The sequence below is a fragment of the Rhea pennata genome, chromosome 20 (genome assembly GCF_028389875.1).
Source record: "Rhea pennata isolate bPtePen1 chromosome 20, bPtePen1.pri, whole genome shotgun sequence".
Lineage (NCBI taxonomy): Eukaryota > Metazoa > Chordata > Aves > Rheiformes > Rheidae > Rhea > Rhea pennata.
In genome coordinates, this window is record NC_084682.1 from 5,094,279 (window position 1) to 5,100,321 (window position 6,043).

Here is a 6,043-nt window from a genome sequence, read left to right on the forward strand (position 1 = left end):
CAATGCAGTATGTAACAGCAGCAGGGCTGTTCCTCTCCCTGAATTATGTGCTTTAAGAAACTGTGACCCTTGCAGTATCTTCTGCAAATGTAATGGAGATGTTCTGGAGATGTACAGAATGCATCTTGGTAGTATCATGATACTATAGCTTGATTCCCTTTCTTCTAGTAAAATTCAGCTCATGTCATTTTGGGCTTAAGTCAAAAAGTCTTCTGTCATCCCAAGACTGAGGGTACTTCTCACTTGTTTTGTTTTTTAAGAAAACTCTCTTGCTTTCAGTTTGCCTCTTTCTAGTAGCAGCAGCGTAAGCAATAACATACAGCTGCACCTCTGCAACAAGTTTTCCTAATTCAGAAGATCCAAAGTGTGATGCTTAGACTTCCCCACCAGTTTAGGAAAGGTAGATGGCCTTTCTTGCTTTCTGCAATGTGACTGTCAGAAGTGTGCCTCACGTACTGTTTTCTTTCTGGAAGTTTGAGCATACCTTTTAAGTAACAGGAGAAATCAGGTTATTGTTAAATAATTTGTAAACATTCTGATTTATACTTGATATTCAAATCTGATGTCTATCAAAAAGGCAAATGTGTAGAGTATGAATAGAGCATACAAACAAGTGTAAGCTAAGTATGTGTGGCAAGAGAAATGTTAACGTTATGGTTGACTACTTTTTTCACAAGATTATATAATGCCATGTTGGAGCATATAAACAGAAATAGCCTACAATGTGAGGTCACCCAGCTCTGCTCAGCACTTGTGGGGGCTTAGCTGGACAGCAGCATCCAGTTTAGGTACTGCACCTCAAAAGATGTGGACCAAAAAGAGTGCAGAGAAAAGTGATAAGAATGATCAGAAGACTTGAAAAATATGACTGATAAGCAGAAAGAGCCATGGTGTTTACTCAGAGAAAAGGGGAGACATCATTTTCTTTTAATTCATAAATAGGTACTTCAAAGAAGGGAATTTTGTTCCCACTGCTCATGATAAATAGATCAACAAGTCATGGTCTCTAACTGCAGCAAGATTCAGTGAGATTAGGAAAAGTTTTCTAGTGATAAAAATAGTGCAGTGATACAAATAGTGAAGCTCTGGACTAAACTGCCTGAGGAAGTGTGGAGTCTCCTTTGTTGGAGATCTTTACAAAAGCTTACAAAAAACATGCCAGAAATGGCTTTGGTTGATCCTTGCTTAGGGCAAAGGGATGCACGAGATGATCTTTTGAGGTTCCTTCTGGCCTTAGGGTTCTGTAATGCACAATCTCTACCTCATGCTGTTACTTGCATTGAGGCAAGTAAACAGTCTTGTGCTTGATGCTGAATCCTGGTGGCTCTGAAACAAAGCCAAATCTCTTGGAAAGTTGTATTATACACAATATTTTGGTTATGACTAATGCATGTGTTGTTTTGGGGAGCTTTTTTCTTCCAAAAGGTCAGTAATTTAGTCTTCCAAAATCTTTGTTTGTGACATTACACCAGTTCTTCTACTTCCTTTATGCTATCTACCAGATACACCAGAGGGTTATAGCAGTCAGAGAGTTAACTTCTTCTCTGGAGGTTTAGCTGATTAATGGCTGTGTTGCCCATGCCAGCTCTGTTGATTGAGTTTGACAAATTAAAAACTGTTTCCAAGCCAGTTTTTGTCAATTTGGGTATTTAAAAGTATTGTCCACTGTGGCTTATCTTTGCAGTTCTTGCCCAGATATTTCCCAGTACAGCTTATACAATGCTATGTTTTTTCCCACTTTCCTTCAAAGGAGGAAAAAAAAAAAAAAGAGCACAAAACTTACATGCTAAAATGTGCTAAAGGAAATGAAGCCATTCTGGCAGAAGCAGTTTTGCATTTATGCCCAGCAACTTCGTAAATTCTTTTTAAGAAGGAACGGGCAAAAGGAGGGAAAATACATATGCCAAAGGGAGGGCTGTATTTCTTCTGCTTTGAAAATTCCAAGGGGTGTTGAACAAACAGTTCTAAGGTTCATGCTAATGCCTCTTCCTAAAATTTAAGGCTGGCAGAATACTTGTTGGGTATTTTGTGGTTTGCTGCCTGGGTGACAACAGTCCACGATGGCCAATCCTGTGCCTTTGATCGGAGTTGATAGCTGCATGCTCTTGCTAACCAGCAGTCTGTTGTTCGTGAAATAGCCCATCAAATCTTAGTGGCAAGTGAACTTGTTTTTAGATTGTAGCTTGAAAGATGAATAAAATCTGCATGTGTAAAATTATTTCCCATTAACATGCTATCTACATTAAGACGGAGAAGTTCCTGAAAATTAGCCTTATGCTTCTGCTTCAAAAAAATAAATATTTTGTCTTCTGAAAGAGTTTCTGAAGCAGCTGAAATGAATTTTACATGATAACAGAGGAAAAAATGAAAAATCAATCTAGCTATAAATACCTCCTTTACTATTTAGTTTTGGCTTATTTTTGTGTTGGTATCCAGCCTCAGTGAACGCTGGGTAATGCAAGCTGGCACTATGCCTCATTCTGGTTCATTTAGGTCTGCTGAGTTGGATCACAGCCGAGATTCAAGTAATGATTGGTTTCAAAAAAAAAAAAAAAAAAACTTCTGAGAAATCAATGCTAAGAATCTGAAACTGAAGTTTCTTGCAGGGTATTTATTCATGTGTCCTTAATTTTGCTATTGGAAAAAATGAGGAAAAGATGATAAAAAATTGCACCTCAGCTCTTGGCTCAGGGAAGACACAATGGTTTCCTGGCGCACGCTGCCCTTTTGTCCTAAAGGAAAAAACAGTAACGGGATCAGCAGCCCTCAGCCGTGGGATTAAGAATCAAGACGGTCAAGTCGGTGATTGAGAGGCCGTGTGCTCCGTAAGAAGGCTGAGAAAGTTCGTCTTGTCCTGCACAGCGAAAGGCACGGCTGGATCCAGCAGAGCCTCGGCCTTTTCTCGGGTTCAGGGTAGTTGATGAGTGCAGCCGGGGGAGATGACGGACTTGGCCCAGCACCTCTCCAGCAGAGTACTATGGGAGTGTGTAAATGAGAAGCAGGCTGCTTTACTCCAGTCGGTTCTCAGGAACTGGTTTAGAGTCAATCAAAATTAAACTCTCTCTTCAAAATGGAAATGATGTGGCAATAAGCTTAGCTTGCTAAAATTAAGCAGAGAAAGCTCAATGCCTGATGGACCACTTTACAAAAAAAATTAACGTCCAACCAGTAAAAAGATGCTTAGGTTAGAATGAAATGCAAACAAACAAACAAAAAACACAACAAAACCCCACGCCTTCCCCTCCCTGTTTCAGTGCCATTTCTTCAGTTCGTACCCTTTGCACGTTTTAAAAAGACCTTTGGATTGCTGTGGAACCAGCCAACCGACAAATAGTTTCCTTTTCCAAATTGTATCAATAAAAGCATCTAATTTTCATGTGATAATCCAAAGAGTTTCTCTGACAGCTGTAAGATATTGACAGGCCATGTTATAAAGGTCAGCTGCCTCAGTTTCAGTCAGAAGTTCAAGAATAATAAATGCTGCTGATCAAGAAAAGGAAGAGGCAGGAGGAGAGGTTACATCTGGTGGCAGTTTGGAAGTGACCAGAATGAGATTTCTCCCCCAGAACGTTCTCTCTCTACACAGCTCTTGTGGAAGCAACACAAACCTCTTAAACCCATCGAACTCTGAGATGTGTATCCCAGCGTAGGAAATAGCAGAGAAGGACAAACAGAATTCCTCTCTCTTTCATCCCAAAGCCAACCTTAACAGCTTCTAAATGTAGTCTGATTCATAACTAAGCAAAAGATGGGAACAAGTAAATATGTAAAATTTCTCTTGTTTTGTGTTATTTGTGAGGTTGTTCCTGTCCTCTTACTGGCAGTGCAGCACAGACATGCTTGCATGACTTGCATCATTACTGACTTTGTGGTAGAGCTGGTACTACTGTCTGCAGGTAAGCTGCTTAATGCTTCCCATGGTTGCCCTGGCATTGGCGACTGGCATCTACAGCTGCTTCCTCTGTACGGAGCTGCGGAAGCATTTGAAGTTATGTTGCTACCAAACAACTGTGTAAAGTTTCTTCCTTTTGTTTTTCCATACTTGCCCTAAAATCAATAAGATTTTCTCCACTAATACGTAGAAGACTCCTTGATGTTCTGGAGCTGATTCAGTATCCAAAAGCTTTCACGTGATGGATAGGTAAGTGTCATAAAGTTGAGGGGACAGCCTGAAAGCTTAAGTCTGTTTTTTCTATTATGCCCAAAAGGCTCTAGACTCTTTGGCAAGAGATTTAAAAAACCTTCACTGCTGCAAAAGACATCAATGAAAAAAAGCAATTGAAGTGAAAGACCAGGATAAGCCAAAAAGGGTGTTTTTGTGTTCTTAACATGCTGTTTTTCACATTACAGCTTTGTATGCTCTACAAAAATAACTAAATACTGACACTGCATGTCACCAATGTGACCAAATGAAAGCAGTTTAACTGCAAGTGTTGACCAAGATGAATGGTATTCAACAGCATTTCAGAACTTGGTAAAAAAAAATGCTTTCAGTAGAGACTAAGATGGAGGAAAAACTTCAGACAAGGGTCAAGGTGCCTATAAAAGTTTTTACACACATGGATGTACAAATAGCAGAGGAACCCAAAGAATATGAAGATAAATTTTATTTCCTGTATGAGACTAGCATAAGCGAGTTTGGAAAATCCATTCCAGTTTCCCAGTGCTGGTGTGCTGGAAATGTGTGTGTAAGAGGAGGCACAGACCCTCGGTGCCACCCAGCCTCCTGCCTCCTAAGAAAGAAAAAGCCCAGTATCCACAGCATGGGGTCTAATGCTCCGACGAGTACTTAAGCATTAAAACGTTGTACTTTGATCTTAAGTAAGATTTAGTGGATGAACCACAGCAGTCTTTGTCCTCACAAACTCTTCAGAATAAGACAAAACAGCGGGAAGACTGTGAACATTATAACGTGTAAAAACACTAACTTGCTTTTCTTCCTCTAACTGCAGCGAAGCAGAGATTAGCACAACTGTTTATTTTGGAAAGAAGAGTACAGGAGGACGACGCAGCATGGCAGAGAGAAGACAAGTTAGATGTTGCTATCTTGAGTAAAAGAACAACAAATCTCTAAAACAATTAAAGGTTACGAAGCTAATGTAACAAAATACTTTCAATGTGCTGTCTGCAAGAATTAATGGGAAAGCAAAGATTCTGCTTAACACGCCTGATGTTTGTAATTGCAGTACCTGAGCTATCCTTGAGATGGTGCAAATGACACACTGCTGCTTGTCTGCTGGTGTCAGCAGGGGACCAGAAGGCAGAAAAAGTGCTAATTATAACTCTGTGTTTTTTAGTTTTCAGAGTTTGTTTACATATAATGGTTTGGGACACTTCTCTGAAAACTAGCAGTAACTTACAGCAAGACTGCTGATGCTCTGACGATTAGCTATTCTTATCTTCCCCCTACTGTTTTTCTACTTTCTTTTTCAAACCCATCACATAAACCGTGGCACTATTTTACTGATCTATGATTTATCACCTTTTATAAACAAATCGTAAAGTTGAGAAATGAAGAAACTCTGGATGAAAGAAACTGGAGAAAAAGCATGTGTCAGATGTTGAGTCAGATGTTTTGAGGAGTAGTAAGACGAAATCACTTGTTGAGCTTATTGAAACAGAAAAATGCTTTTTAAAGAAATTGTCCTTCAAAATTTTAAAACAGAACTAAACTTATCTTTATTTCTTCGTTAAAATAATGTAAACATTGAGTAATGAATATTATTCTTTCCAGTCCTTTTACTGTGATAATATCCCAGTCCTTCATCTCTTTCTGTAATCAACAGACCCACATGCAAACTTGTAATTACAGACTCCCTCAAAACTTCAGTCCCATTTATTGTCTCTTTCCCCACCGCCGTTCTGCTATATACAGCTGTAATAACAGACAACAAAACTGTCCCTTACCAGAAGAGCTTCCCTCAGCCTTACTCTAGCCTCACTGGATCCTGCTCTCGTGAGCTGATCAGAACACACAAATGTAGCCACCCACCTCTAGGAGGAAAGCTGAGCTGCAGCCCTGGTGAAACATAAAGTTTATTTG